This window comes from Pelodiscus sinensis, chromosome 14, assembly GCF_049634645.1.
Source record: "Pelodiscus sinensis isolate JC-2024 chromosome 14, ASM4963464v1, whole genome shotgun sequence".
Lineage (NCBI taxonomy): Eukaryota > Metazoa > Chordata > Testudines > Trionychidae > Pelodiscus > Pelodiscus sinensis.
This window is the reverse complement of record NC_134724.1, coordinates 12,031,525-12,045,975: the sequence shown is the minus strand read 5'-3', so window position 1 is coordinate 12,045,975 and position 14,451 is coordinate 12,031,525. Positions and strand designations below refer to the sequence as shown.

The window sequence follows — 14,451 nt, the reverse complement described above, 5'->3', positions numbered from 1 at the left end:
GCACTCTGAATGCATAGCTTTTGTCTTTGTAATATGTTTCTGTGATGAATGATCCATGTAGTTCAGAGTATCTCTAGGGCTAGTCGGAGCTATCTCAGGTGACTTCAGCTCTTGGATGGATGAAGATGACTGTAAATCCCTTCCAAGATGACTGTGACATCAGCTTCTGAATCAATTTTAAAGTCAATAGCCTTGCCATGAATATTCAATTTCACTCTCCAGACAGATTCTATCTCATCCCAAGTGATAGATCCCAGAAACAATGGCTCTTGATTGTCTGTAATATGAGTCAATTCCCTGACTTCTTTGGTGCGGCAAACAGCTGCAAAATGTGCATATTTTTTGCATGTATTACACAGTGTGTTTCTGGCGGGACATACATCATTTTGTGGATGTAACTTTTTCCACACCTTGGGCATGCAGGCTGGAATTCCCTGGGATTTCTCTCCCCTTCCCTCAGAGTTTTATAATAATGATTTTTAACACTCTAATGTCTGTTTATAGCCTCTGAAGAGACAAGGTGGGTGAGGTAATATCCTTTATTAGATCAATTTCTGTTGGTGGAGAGATATTACCTCATCTGCCTTGTTACGCTAATGTCCTGGGACCAACACAGCTACTACTACCTTGCATATAGCTTCTAAGCTAGTTTCAATTGCCCCTGCCTTTTTCCTGTTAACTAATTCTATTTGGTATCTGTATATCTGTAGCTCAGGTTAAAGCTCTTTTTGGTTGTAGCTGCTGTGAAAGGTTTTTAATCTGTTAATCCAATAACCCACCTGTCTAATAATTTTGGCTGTGTCTAGACTGCATCCCTTTTCCGTAAAAGGGATGCAAATTAGACATATCGCAATTGCAAATGAAGCGGGGATTTAAATCTTTAATTATTTTAAGAGGGATAAGGGATCTTTCGGAAAAGGCTTTATTTTCCAAAAGATCCGTGTCTAGACTGGTGCTTTTTTCTGGCAAAGCTCTGAGCCGGAAAAAAGCGGCAGCCATTTTTATGCTAATGAAGGGGGGAGATTTTAATCCCCGCTTCATTTGTAATTGTGATATGTCTAATTTGCATCCCTTTTACGGAAAAGGGATGCAGTCTAGACACAGCCTTCATGTTTTGCTTTTCCAAAAATCAGTGTGTTCAGCCAGCATATGCAGAGTGTTTATAAAGCATTTAATATTTTCCCCTGGTTCTTGAATTCTGTGGTGGAGACATGCATTTTCATAAACCAAATTTTTCTGAGGTATAAATTATGTATCAAACATAGCCATTGCACAGTCATCTTTGCGACAGTCTTCAGTAAAGTCAAAAGATTTAAAGATATGCTGTGCTTGCTTCTCCACAGAATAAATTAAAGCAATGTCTGCATATCTCTAGTTTCTTTGTGCAGCTTGATAGCTATGCAAAATCTTGCAAGATTCTGTTTCCAATCTGTCCATTCTAAAAGTTTGTCAAAGCTGAAGGTCTTTGGGGGTATTAAGAGTGGCATGTTGGTGAGATCCTGCAACGTCTGTTGTCATTTCTTGTGTCTGCAACCATTAATGCAATTCATAGACCTCAGAGACATTTGGGCTAGAAGGGATTATTATGATCATTTAGTCTGACCCCTTGCTGGTTGCAGGCAATAGAACTTCACCCACCCACTCATATAATAGACCCATAACCTCTGGCTGAGTCACTGAAGTCCTCAAAACTTCATTTAAAAACTTCAAATTACAGAGAACCCACCACTTGCACTAGTTTAAACTTGCAAGTGACCTCTGCCCCATGCTACAGATGAAAACAAACAAACAAACAAACAAAAAACCACAGGATCTCTGCCAGTCTGAACAAGGGGAAAATTCCTACCAGATCTACATATGGTGATCAGTTAGACCCTGAGCACATGGGCAAGCCCCACCAGCCAGATGCCTGGAGAAGAATTCTTGGTAGTAACTCAGAGCTCTCCTCATCTAGTGTTCCATCACTGGCTTTTGGAGATATTTGCTGCTAGAAGTCACAGATTGAATACATGCCATTGTGGGCAGTCTCATCATACTATCCTCTCCATAAAGCTATCAAGCTCAGTTCTGAAGCCAGTTAGGTTTTTAGCCCACACTACTCTCCTTAGAAGTCTGGTCCAAATCTTCATTCCTCTAGTGGTTAGAAAACTTTGCCTAATGTTCAACTTAAGTGCTAGTGTGCACACAAGAACAGATGGCTATCAACTGACCATCAACAGGTTTAATTTAAATAACTCCTCTCCCTCCCTTTGGATCTATTTATCAACAGCAATCATATCTCCCTTCAGCCTTGTTTTGGCTTGGCTGAGCAAGCTAAGCTCTTTAGGTTTCCTTTTAGAAGTTTGGATTTTCATTCCTCGATCATCCTAGGAGCCCTTTTCTGTTTTCCTTCTGTTTTTCTTCTTTGTTTATTCCTGACACCATGTCATGCATTTCTGTGTCAGATATGGACTACTCTAAAGGATTGTTTATTATACACACCAAAAGTAATCATAAGATCCTTTAGTGCTCTACCTCATGGCTGAGGTTAATGTAAATAAGGCATTTTACACACCTAGGCTATGTCTACACTGCAGGCTTCTTGAGCAAGAACTGTTTTGCACAAGAGTTCTTGTGCAGAAGGTCTTCCACAAGAGTGTGTCCATACTTCCAAGTGCTTTTGCGCAAGAAATGTGCTTTTGTGCAAGGGTGTCCATGGTAGTGTGGATGCTCTCTTGCGCAAGAAAGCTCTGATGGCCATTTTAGCCATAGGGCTTTCTTACGCGAGAAATTCATGTTGCCTGTCTATACTGCCTTCTTGTGGAAGAGCTCTTGCGCAAGAGGGCATATTCCTCGTGGGGGAGAGGAATAACTCTTCCAGAAGAAGCCCTGTTTTCCTACGCTATACTGTAAATTTACTTACACAAAAACACGCGTGCAGTGTAGACACTCTGCAAGTTTTTATGAAAGCGCAAAAAGCCTGCAGTGTAGATGTTGCCCTATTGGTTGCACTGAATAATAGTTTAGTATCCCACTACAACTGCTGCTAGTGAATAAAATACAGCCCACTTTTCTGCTTGTTACTAGGCATTAGACCTGCAATAGTCCAAATTAGTGGCTGTCCACTAGTGTAACATACTCAGCTTGAAAAGGGTCATTAATATCTTCACTATGATTATGGAGCCATCTATCTGCATTTCATTTTAGTCATTTCAAAATACATAGATTAGAGGTTTGAGGCAATGTCGAATTCAGGGAGAGTCTATCCACTGATTTCAGTGCACTTTGGACGAGCTCCTAGGAGTGTGATATAATTATGCATACAGCATAATAAAAGGTCTTGCTTATTTTTTATCCCTCTCATTTGTGGAACTGGATGGCTATTCTAAAGATGGGGAAACTGAGCAATGGAGAAGCAAGTGTCTTGCTAAACTCACAAACTAAATCAGCAGCAGAATCAAGATCATGTCACTTGTGTCCCAGAGCCTCACTGTGATCACAGGAAAACTTTGCCTCCCGTTAGAAAAAAGAAAAGCATCTTTCCATACCTTTTCTTTGGAAGGTGACATTGGCTTTCAGTCCGAACAGAAATTTTCTCACAATTTGAGACATTTTGCCCTCCATGTCTTTCTCTCTACACAAGAACACTTTGGGGCATTCAGTGCTGGGTGACATTTTATACACCATTTTATATCACCAGCAGTGTGCCGTTCACTGATATCTGCTACCTCCTCTGGGGCTGGGCACTTGCTTTGATTTCTCTTTTTCTGAAAAGGATGTGTTTCAACACGATGCCAACTGAGGTGATGTTATCCTCTCAGAAGCTTTTGTTTGAAATTTCATCAGGAAGCTCTTCTTGAAATGAAGTTGCATCTTTGTGGGAATTAGCTCTATTTGCAAAACCATTCATGAATTAAATCTTGCATACACAATAACAATGTTATATTTATAGACAGTGCCTTTTATTACAAAGGGATTTAGAAACTGTGCGTGTCTCTGTGCATCTTATGTGAGTGTACTGTAGCGTGTGTGTGTGTGTGTGTGTGTGTGTGTGTGTGTATGTATACAATAATTAGTTCATTCCTCAGAGAAATTCAGCCACCTCCAGAGTGGAATTCTGCTACCTTTCAAATCTATCTAGTTACATTTTCATATTGTGCCCCTTCCGTATTCTGGCAAATGTACAAACTCTATTCTTTCCTCTTCCCCTCAGCTTTACATTATCCATTCACAACAAATGATGTCTCTAACCCCTCAATTCATTTACAATAGTTTCAGAGTTTCCTGTATAGAATATTGTGTTCGTATTTTAATTTACATCAGGACTAGTTCCCACCCCACCACATTGACATCGATTACCTTTGGAAGAAGGGGAAAAAAGACAATAAAAAAAAACCTCCATTGCCAATTTCCCCAAACTTAGGCTTGTTTTGTTTTAACCATCTAAGGATCTTTACACTGAATTTAAGCAGATCCTTACCCTATGCATGAAGAGAATGTGCTTGTTAGTGTATTTATACTCTGCAGTAAGATCTCCAGCTCTGCCTTTCCTCCAGAAGACAAAAGATGGAAACCCACCCCCCACAAACCCCTTATAGCCAAGACTCTCCTTTGATCAATTTACCATCTCTTTTCAGCATCTGAAAATATTTTATCAGATATTCATAAACCTTTTGCTGGATCTCCATGGCATCCAGGCCCCAAAGAAGTTGATGGAAGTTTTGCTATTGGCTTGAATAGGGCCAGGATATCACCCTCTAGGCTTGTTTCCACTATACCTGGGATTGACACTGAAATTATCAATCCACTGGCCGTTGACTTATCACAGCTGCTTAGACATGATAAATCGATCTCTGAGTGCTCTCCTGTCAATGCTGGTACTCCACCAGGATGAGAAGAGTGACTGGCATTGATAGGAGAACAGCTTCCGGCAACCTTATTACACACAAGATGCCACAGTAAATATGTCGACTTCAGCTGCGCTATTTATGTACCTGGAGTCATGTAGATTAGATTGACTGCAAAGGTTAGTGTAGATAGGCATTACTATGCAAAAACCTTGTGTTCCTGGATTACTGCGAGACCCTAACTAGAGCACTTCAAGAGACTTCCAGTTCAAGTAAAGCTGTTCATGGGACAGTAGCCTTTGTCTGTGACAGCACAGATATTCATCCATGGGATTTAGAACTCTTTTCTCACCCTGTGAATTGTCCATGAGCAGATCACAATTTTTTGTGGTTGTTTATTATCCAAAAATGTTCAACAAATACTTTTTTTTGGGCAGATTTCAGTCCCCGATCTAGTCACAATGGCTTTGCGGTGAGGTTTTATTCAAGTAGCCAAGATTTGAAATTTGATACCCAAGCGAAAGATATCTGTGCCTAACTCTTCTCATTAGCCTGGGTACTCTGATGGAACAGCCTACATTGTATAATATTGGAATTCCTATGTTTTTTTCTCTTCCTTCTGGACATTCTAACATTTCTTCCTCTTTCAAACAATTGGTTGGAGGCTGTCTGGAATGTGTTGCATGTCATGGGGCTACTGAACAGTTGAGTTTCATTGCTGTATTTTGCACCTTGCTGTGGTTTAATCCTATTTCTAATAGAAGGCAAAGAGACATTATTGTCAGCTGGTAGAGAGCTTGACCCAAAGACCTTGCAGTCTTTTGTGGAGACAAGACCTTCTTATAAATAGCTGGGTGTTCAAACTCCTGCTCCTATTCATTATAGACAAAGTCTGAGCTCATGTCTGTTTCTTAGTGCACAAAGAGTCTATAAATTTAGGGATGATTGAGTCTTGTATTTCCTTAAGTGAAATGTCACATTATGATAAGACACTGTCATATGAATGTTGGCTTTTTAAGATCCTATCTCTGAAAAGAAGCTAGAACTATTTTGGGCCCTGCAATTACACCCCACAAATAAATTCTTGGCTAGTATCGAAATACAATATCACCAAAAAAGCAGCAAGAAAGAGGATTTTACTTTACATTGGAGAAGACATAATGTCACTTTAGTTTTTTGTTATCAGAATAATTGTAACAGATTTATTTAACCACTTATTCGGCAACTAGTCTGCAAAGACTGCTGGGGATGCTACTGATGTAGGAGACTTGACAGAATTATTTATCTGATAAATGCAAAAGATAATTTGATTTTTTTCAGATTCAAAGAGGCTGCAGATCTTTGAACTTATCTAGTTTCAACTTTAGCCTTTCAAAGTGGTCAGTCTTTTTGGATGCATTTTAAAAAATGTTAATTTTATTCTTAAATTATATAGAGCTACATGTTGAAGTCTTTAAGGGCCCAGTCCAGTAAAGCATTGAAGCAGATGAGTAACTTTAAGCAGATGAGCGATCCCAGTGCTTCACACTTTTATGACTATATATTTATGGAGGATCTTGATTCACCAAATTCCAATAGCACTTAAATCTCATTAAAATCTTTGTGCTTAAATTCAAACATATGCTTTGATGAATGGGTGAAAACTTCAGAACATGCTTTAAGCAAAAATGTACTTACGTGCTTTACTGGATCAGGGTCCATTAGAGCAATACTCATGTACCCAGGATTTTACATGAACACATAAATCTGGCAAACTATTCCTCATGATTATTGCTGTCACATGAACAACACTTGTTTGTGTTCCTAGTCCTAGACTGGATGATTCCTCAACCTAGAAAAATATTTGCAGATGGCTATCTGAACTCTTGTCATGTCACTGTTCATGCAAATACACTTGCAGAAATGTTTCCAAGGTTTCACAAAATACAGCATTCATGGAACGTGAAAAAAAAGTCTCAAGTTCTGTCAAAGTGGGTCCGTAGCTTCTGTTCAAACAAATGTTTGTATTTCTTTGCTTATGTCTAGTTAAGACCCTACCTCCCATTCATGGAATGAGCAGTATGGATTAAACTGAAATGTGATCTGACCTTGCTTCCTAATTTTAGCTGAAAAATTCAGAAGGCTCTGTATTGGTACAATGTATTATTATGGTCCCAAGATGTATTCAATAGAAGAAAACACTGCAACACACAATAATCTCTGAAGATGGTCTTGGTCTGGCTATAACCTGCCTAGAAAAGGAATGGACAGCAGCTTTTAGCCAGGAGTGTTTGATGCACACCAAGTCCAGGTAGCGATTGCTGAAAGAGACAAAGAATACACTAGTTTATTAATCATGAATTGATACTTTTCATGTGTAAAGATTTTTTTTCTTGAGATTCTCCAAGCATCTCACCAGTGATTTACACTTGGAGAGGTAAAAGCACCAGGTTTTTAGTGTAGTCTCAACCCACAGAAACCAGATAAGACTTGGATGCAGGTGAAGTTAGAAGGTTCCACTGCAATCCCCACTTTCAGCTTGCCTATCATGCTGCACATGACCATGGCTCCTCCATTGCCCAGAGCAGATCTATAATCACCTACATGTGTTACCTGGAATATGTTATTTGTGGGCGGGTTTCCGATCTCTTTCCTCAGTTCTTCTCTCTGCTATGCCAGCAGCACCAGCCAAAACCACCTACCGTAGTTTAACCACCTCCCAGCCACAAGGTGACACATGCATGCTCTCTGTGGAGTGGGAAGTTGAGATGGGCAATACAAGGAGCTGATTCAGGCTTAGCCCACCCTGTCCCCACAGTGCCTCCTCCTCGTCCTGATCATTCCACCACCCCAGTATTATTTATTTACTGATGGTATTCAGTGACCTTGTCAAAAGCAACTCTTTTCAGACAACTGCCGCTACAATGGATGATTGTTCTCCACCGCACCCCATGAGTAATTCACTCTGCCTGCTGGTGTACACAAGCCCCATGCCAAGGGCTTTTGTGTGATAAATGGCAATGTGACAGGTAGCTATAATGAAAGGAGTCTCTTCTTGGAGCAGTGTGCACTCATTAAAGTAAGGGAGCCATCGAATCATCTCACCCTATGCATAACTTTTTTTCATTCTGGAAGCAACTCCTCATCTTCAGTTTTTGTAAAGCCCAAGTCAAGGAAAGGGATAAATAACTCCAGGTTGCTCCAAATGAGTTGGTCAACACACTGATGCATTTTTAAATGGATTTGCCCCAACTATATTCACAATCCTTTTGTGTTCACTTTCTGCAAATACTCAAACGACCAGGCTTGCTGCCAGGAATGTTCTGAAGACCAGTAATTTGACAGAACATTAAAATATTCACACAACTCCATCAACATGAATATCCATATGCTGGAACCCTGATTTTCTAGGATAAACTGTGGTTCTCACGTGGTGATAGCAAGATCTTGCAACTCAGGTTAAATTGTTGGGTTTGTTCTAAATCTGACAGCTGTCTTTCAGGTGACAATAGAAGGCAGTTGTGATAAACCAGCCATTGTTCACCACTACCCAAAATAATAATAAAATACCTGGCACCCTGAAGTCACTTGCAAATATGTAAATGGCATATTGTGTTCAGAGGATTTTTCTCTCCTCTGTAATTTCATTTTGAATACCTGGAAGATTTGTGAATATATTTGTCTGAGCACAGGAATACATATCCAACATATATGGATAGTTTCACTTACAAGTGAAACTCCAGATGGCTCACAACATATCAGACTGCTTAATGTTTTGGTCAGTCAGAAAAAGCAGATTTCAGCCCATTGGAGTTTCAAGTGACACTGGTTGTATTGGAACATCTCTGAGCAGGCACACAATGTGATGGGTTTGGTCACAGAGATCCATTTGAGACTGTCACCTAATGGCCAGATCATGCCACTGAGTCCACCTAACATCCTGTCCTGTTGAGCCAGACAAGTACAGCATCCAACATGGGCTCCAGCATCAGTTGACCTTGCAACATGTCTTGGCAGGACCAAACATAGTTCAGGCTTACAAAAAAAGTGGAGAAACAAGACTATTCACAAATCATTGTCATGCGCACTGGGCCATTAAACTCCTTCATTAGCATATCTAGATATATAAACAGGTTTCTAACCTCAAATATAGGAATGATACAGGCACACAAAAAGAATATACACATTCAGCAGACTACAAGCTTTTTAGGGACAGAGTACATGCCACGTTCTACATAAAGCATATTCAAGTTAGATATATTTCCATACAGAAATGGGGGGGGGGGGGGATGCAATGTCATACACTGCATCTCTGTTGTGAGGCACTTGGAATAATTTTCGGTGGGTGTGTCTACACTGCATCGTTATTTCGAGATAACTAGCATTATTTTGAAATAACAATGTGAAGGTCTACACAGCTATTCTGTTAGAATTTTGAAATAATTGACGGCTTATTCCGAAATCTGTAAACCTCATACAAACCTATTCCAAAAGAGCTATTCCAAAATAAGGTGTGTGTAGATGCTCCCCTGCTGCTATTTCCAAATAGCCCCTCACCAGGGACATTCTAAGTTATTCCTCCCACGTACCTCCTGGGGCTCTAAATCGAGATAGCATGTCTACATTAGGGAAGCCAGCCTTAGACTAATTTTGAGGCTTCCCTGCAGTGTAGAGGTGCTATTTCAAAATAAGGTATTTTCAGAATAACTATTCCAGAATAGCTTATTTTGAAATAAGAGTGCAGTGTAGACATATCCTAAGGCTTGAGATGGTTTAAAAAGTTACCTTCAAAGGAAATTCATATAATATGATATATGATATGGGAGGGACTGCAAGTGCTTTGGAGGATAGGATCATAATTTAAAATGATCTAGACAAACTAGAGAAATGGTCTGAGGTAAACAGGATGAAGTTTAATAAGGACAAATGCAAAGTAATCTACTTAGGAAGGAACAATCAGTTTCACATATATAGAATGGGAAGTGACTATTTAGGAAGGAGTACGGCAGAAAGGAATCTAGGGGTTATAGTGAACCACAAGCTAAATACAAGTTAACAGTATGATGCTGTTGCAAAAAAAGCCAACATGATTCTTGGATGCATTAACAGGAGTGTTGTGAGCAAGACACAAGAAGTCATTCTTCCGTTCTACTCTGCACTGATTAGGCCTCAATTGGAGTATTGTGTCCAATTCTGGGCACCACATTTCAAGAAAGATGTGGAGAAATTGGAGAAGGTCCAGAGAAGAGCAACGAAAATGATTAAAGGCCTAGAAAACATGAGCTATGAAGGAAGTCTGAAAGAATTGGGCTTGTTTAGTTTAAAAAAAGAGAAGACTATGAGGGGACATGACAGCAGTTTTCAAATATCTAATAAGTGTTACAAATTGGAGCAAAGGAGGTTTAGGTTGAACATTAGGAAAAACTTCCTAACTGTCTGGGTGGTTAAACACCGGAATAAATTGACTAAGGAGGTTTTGGGATCTCCATCACTGGAGATATTTAAGAGCAGTTTGAATAGATATCTATCAGGGATGATCTAAATGATGCTTGGTCCTGCCATTCAGGCAGTCGACTGGACTTGATGATCTCTCAGGGTCCCTTCCAGTTCTAGTATTCTATGATTCTATATATCATATCTTTTAAAATGCTGAATAAAGAATTCCCAAAAAGCACTTCTTGGCATGTGTTTTTAACAACAGAAATATGTTGTCTTGGTTTTCCTGCTTTTGTGGGAAGTATCTTTGGAGAGCTGAAGAACCTGAGCACATGTCTACACAGCACGTCTATTTTGGGATACTGGAGGTATCCCAAAAGAGCTACCCTGTTTCTACACTAGCCACCCATTATTTCAAAATATTTCATCATCCTGGTAAACTTTGTTGCACAAAGGATAAGGAATGGCTAAAAATAGCACGTTATTTTGAAATTTGGTGCTGTGTAGATGCACCAAATTTCAAAATAGATTTGAAATAAATACACAATTTGCATAGCGCAAATTGTGTATCTTATTTCGAGTTTAGGGTGCTGTGTAGACGCACCCTGCGAGTCACATCCCAAGAGTCAAAAGCATGAAACCTCAGCACACTATGAAAGGGAGGAATTTTAGTCAGACTTCCTTCCTTCAGCCCTATTTTGAGGGCTTACAATAGGGCCTTACCAAATTCACAGTCAATTTTGGTGAAGATTAAAAAATGCATTTTGTCAGCTGAAGACAGGCCTGCTAATGAGACAGTGGGGCAAAGGTGACAGTTGCCCTGGGGCCCAGTGATTTAAAAGGGCCCAGGACTTCTGGCCAGCACTATTGCTACTATAGGAGCAGGGGCAGCAGGAGCCCTGGGCCCTTATAATTGTCACTCGAATGCCTCATGGTGCTCCAGGCAGCTCTGAAGACTGGCGGGGGGAGGAGGGAGTGGGGTGTGGCATGCTATTCGTGGCACTGAGGATTGGGGGTGATCTGCTGGCTGAGCCCTTCCCCACCCCTTCTGCCTGAGGCCCCACCCCTTCTGGGAGTACATATCAACCCCCTCCTTCCTCTAACCCCTTCCCCCCCCCCCCCCCCGCCTGATGGCCTCCTTGGCTGTAGATTATAAGATAAAAGCATGCAAAAGACAAGATTTCACATAAAGTAAAATACAGTATCTAGATGGGGAAGAGATTTCCGGCTGCAGACAGCACTCTAATCTTTTTTTAAAAAAGAAAAAGGCACATAATGAGTTCCAATGTTTGCACAGTAAAGCTAGAACAAATATAGACTAGAAATCACAGGCATTTTTCCACAGGGAAGGTACTTACACACTGGAACAGTTACTTGGGGACACAGTGGATTCTCCATCACTTGGAATCTTCTAAAGTTTCTAAAAGTGATGCTGCGGCTCCAGTTGAAATCATGGGCTCAGTGCAGAAGTTACTGGTTGAGATTCTTTGGCCTCCTGTTATGCAGGAGGTCAGCACAGATTATAATAAATGTCACTTCTGGCCTTAAAATCAATCAGTCTATGGGGGCGGAGTGAGCTTCCTTTCCTGTACATCTTTCCAGTCCTCTAAAGTATAAACAGGAGAGACAAGATGATATTCCTGCTATTTCCGTGTCAAGAAAAACAGAATATTTCCAACCTGAAAACAGAACAGAAAGCACTTCCTTCCAGGCCTTATAATTTATAATGAAACAGGGGACATTTACTTTCCCTTTGCATATCACCTTTAAGACTATGAGCAAATATCATTTTCATTCCCACGATAGACAACATCCATCTAAACAGAATATGAATGGAAGCTCCATGCTCCAAATCAGCATTGTTCAATCACGAGCTAAGGTTTGTCAAGTAAATAATAAGACCACTTAAGAAAATAGTTCTATCACTGATTTTCTCTGGTGGGGAGGATGGAAGGGAATCTTAAGACTGCAGGGAGAAAAAAAGGATTAGAGAGATCTTCATGTCAAAGATGGGTTTATTTGCATAAGTGCTGGATGAGGAGTGCAGGGAGGGATATTACTTTCCCTCCACAGCAAGCTTCAGAAAGTTTTCAAAAGATGCTAATGTATATATAGCCCGAGGTTTTGCTTTGTTGATGACTTCTCTAGTGAAAGGTGGTCAGCAGACAGCTCTGGAGATCAGAATTCTCTTTTGCCCCCACACAGGAGAGGTGCAGTGCAGGGGTAGGGCAGTGGCAGTGCTATATTCCTCTTGATGCTCTGTCTTGATTCAATCCTTGGTCCTACTTCTGAAACAGTCAACAAGTGGGTGCCAATTGTGTAGATTATTTTAATTATTTGGGCTTCTGTCCATTAGGAACGGGACTGAGAACCCTCCAACTCATTTCATATACACTACCAACCAGCCATAGATTGGAACACAAGGTTAGTGAATGTAAACTCACATGATATTGTAATAAACCATCCCTCAAATATTTCAGCATTTACACTGGGGACCTCAAGAAGAGAGGATCCAACTCTATTTCTAGTCCCCCTGAGGCTCCTAGTCCTTGAAAATCTTCACAGCTGCTTTCTTCAAATTCTAATGTTCATGCATGCAGCACTTCTTGTTGCTTCCCCCTTCAAAGTAACAGGAATAGGGCACTTATTCAAATGGATAAGCCTGCACTTTCTTTTTTTCAAAGATGAGATCTAATCAAGTTTTTGTTTAGCCGTGAGATGACTGAGACATTTTGCTCCCTGGGGATCCTCAGCAATAATTCTGTTTGGTTTCAATGGCCATCTTCTTCTGAGTCTATAAACTGGGTTGTAGTGCTCTTCAGATCTGAGCATATGCATATTTCTGATTGCCGAAAAGGTCACTTGGAGGACGTGTTCCACAGCATTTGATGGAGATTACGTTCTAAACGCAAACATGGAAAAGAGGCTGATAAGGGTTTAAAAGCATTAAACTTGTTCACACAGTAAAAGCACAAAATCTCAAGGTTAAATCTCATCATGTTCTATTAGCTTAGCACAAAATTTCTGCACAAATGTCAAGTCTTTTGAATATTAATAGATCCTTAATTTGAAGAGTATTTTTGTCATCACTATTTCATTTTTCTGCTGTTAAACCAAGAAACTCACATAGTATTATTTCATAGGGATGAGTAAACTTCACAAGGTTTAATAGTTTGGTTTAGATAAATACCTACTAGTTTGGATGTAAATTTGAATGGATCATCAAGGGTAAGTGGGAGATTTCTTACAAAGAGGCTATCTTAGGATATTTGTCACTTTCTGCTTCTAGACAAGTGAGAAATACAGATTGCAAGAATAGCCCTCTCAATTTTATGGCATTTCTATTTCTGATTCTGTAAGGAATTTGGAAGTGTAGAGGATCATGAACATTAAAAGAGGCAAGCAAATTAACCAGAAATCCTTTGAATTTCCAGAAAGAATTGCTTTGGATTTGATTTGAGTTGTAGACCAAGATTCTCATCAGTTCTTTCTTGCTTGCTTGCTTGCTTTCGGCTGGCCAGCCGGCAACAATCTGCTTTGATTTCAATGAGCTTACCCCAACGTAAATGAAAGGGTCATATTACTATAGGTGGGGCTGAATTACCTACCATGATTTATAACCCTGTGCATCCGAGAAATGCCTTTTCTATACATCATGACTAGAGGAGGGGGTGGGGACTAGAAGAGTTTGGGTTTGAGAAAAAAAGATGATCCTGTGATAACATTTAACTTTTCTCTGGCTCATTTGTCTTATCTGCTTAGGTCTCTTTGGCCAGGGACTGTCTCAACTCAGTATTAGTCTATGAGGGTACATCAATGCTTGCTCCCTAGTTCGAGCTAGGGATGCAAATGAAGGCAACCAAAATTGCTAATGAAGCGGGGATTTAAATATTCCCCAAAAATGAGGAGTAATGTTAGTTCGAATCAAGGGGTTTGGTTCAAACTAATGTGTCCCGGTACGCACTTCCTGGTTCAAATCAGCTGTTGAGCAGAGTAACGCACCAGCGAGATCATGCTAATGAAGCGCGGGATATTTAAATCTCCACTTCATTAGCAATTTCGGTCTCCTACATTTGCATCCCTACCTCGAACTAGGGAGCAAGTGTAGATATACCCTTACATATTAATGTTATGGTAGCATGCCAAGACAAGACCTGTTGTGCTAGGAACTGTGCAAAGTCTGATGACCACATGATGAAGTGTGTACACA

At 40.2% G+C, this 14,451-nt stretch overlaps 1 long non-coding RNA gene across 1 annotated transcript; it reads right to left on the bottom strand.

The window, feature by feature from the left end:
- Positions 1-5,186: 5,186 nt before the first annotated feature.
- LOC142818267 (uncharacterized) lies at positions 5,187-13,137 on the bottom strand. The gene is made up of 2 exons (XR_012895652.1): positions 11,600-13,137; positions 5,187-7,126 (listed from the first exon to the last, which is right to left on the bottom strand). It is a non-coding gene; the product is annotated as an uncharacterized LOC142818267 (long non-coding RNA).
- Between the last annotated feature and the right edge of the window lie 1,314 nt (positions 13,138-14,451).